The 1,037-nt window shown below is 53.5% G+C and overlaps 4 non-coding genes across 4 annotated transcripts; all 4 read left to right on the plus strand.

Moving 5' to 3' along the window:
* Positions 1-26: 26 nt before the first annotated feature.
* On the plus strand, positions 27-93 carry Tc00.1047053448501.10. Its single transcript, XR_008254510.1, has one exon. It is a non-coding gene; the product is annotated as an H/ACA snoRNA, TC9C1H2 (small nucleolar RNA).
* Positions 94-157: 64 nt separating this feature from the next.
* Tc00.1047053448501.20 lies at positions 158-255 on the plus strand. Its single transcript, XR_008254511.1, has one exon. It is a non-coding gene; the product is annotated as a C/D small nucleolar RNA (snoRNA), TB9C1C1 (small nucleolar RNA).
* Positions 256-351: 96 nt separating this feature from the next.
* On the plus strand, positions 352-426 carry Tc00.1047053448501.30. Its single transcript, XR_008254512.1, has one exon. It is a non-coding gene; the product is annotated as an H/ACA snoRNA, TC9C1H3 (small nucleolar RNA).
* Position 427: 1 nt separating this feature from the next.
* Tc00.1047053448501.40 lies at positions 428-502 on the plus strand. The gene has a single exon (XR_008254513.1). It is a non-coding gene; the product is annotated as an H/ACA snoRNA, TC9C1H1 (small nucleolar RNA).
* The last annotated feature ends 535 nt before the right edge of the window (positions 503-1,037 follow it).

A 1,037-nucleotide genomic window follows, 5' to 3' on the forward strand; every position in this document is an offset into this window, starting at 1 on the left:
AGCGTGGTGCGGGCTCGTGTTCCTCCGGGCAATCCGAGGTGCCCGTGCGCTGTGCTCTGCCGCGGTGGTGCCTTCTGGTAGTCCCGGAGATGATAAGTGCCATGTACTGCGCCCTTTCTTCCTCCTTCCCTCCGCTCCTTTTCTGCCTTCTTTGCTGCTGCGTGATGATCTCGCTGACTGAGTGTGCCTTTTTCGATGCGCCCTGCGCCGTGAAATGAGTTCTGGCGGTTGGTCCTTCCCGGGGCCTCACTGACGTTCCCCTGCCTCGTGTCTGCAGCGCACGCACCAGCCCCGTGCACACCGCCGTTGCGCGTAAGGGCCTTGTCGTCACGCGAGATACGGACTGTTTTTGTGCGAAACGCATTAAAAGCTCTCGACGGGTTCGAAGCCGTTGCCTGCTGCGGGATCCTGAGATGCGTGAGATTTCTCGTCCGCGAGCACAGAAGAAGAAGCCGGCTGTGGCTGAACAGTGCTGCGTCGGTGCCGACACTGTGCGAGATGGGCGGTTAGGTGCGGTGTTTGTTGGTATTAACTTTGTGTATTGATTTTTTAGTGTGTATTTTATAATTACTGGAGGAGCTCCGGGGTATTTCTTTTTCTTTTTCTTGTAGTGTGGTCGTTTTCTGATGGCAAGGTGTGGAAGATGCTTCTGTGCATGAGGGAATTGGTTTGTTTTTTGTTATGTGTACACTTTTTTTCTTTTTTCTAGGTCTGTTTCTTTTTGCTTTGCATGTAGTGTGAGGTGTGATCGCATCTCGTTTTGCATGCAAATGTCCAGTTTTTATTCGTCATCGACGCTACCCCTAATATTGCTGCTGCTGCTGCTTTGTGTGCGCCTCTGTTCGGGCCTTGTGGAACATCGCTGCACGTTCGACAAGAGGACGCGAGATGGTGCTCCTCTGCCTATGGTGCGTGAGCTGCCGCGGAAGGGACAGGGTGCATTCCAGGCATACACCGCCAGTGAGCCGGAGTGGAGTCCGTTACGCATCGGATTTTTCACAGAGGATCTGAAGAATAAGTCACGTTACTGCACGGCT

The sequence above is a fragment of the Trypanosoma cruzi genome (assembly GCF_000209065.1).
Source record: "Trypanosoma cruzi strain CL Brener chromosome Unknown tcruzi_1047053448501, whole genome shotgun sequence".
Classification (NCBI taxonomy): domain Eukaryota; phylum Euglenozoa; class Kinetoplastea; order Trypanosomatida; family Trypanosomatidae; genus Trypanosoma; species Trypanosoma cruzi.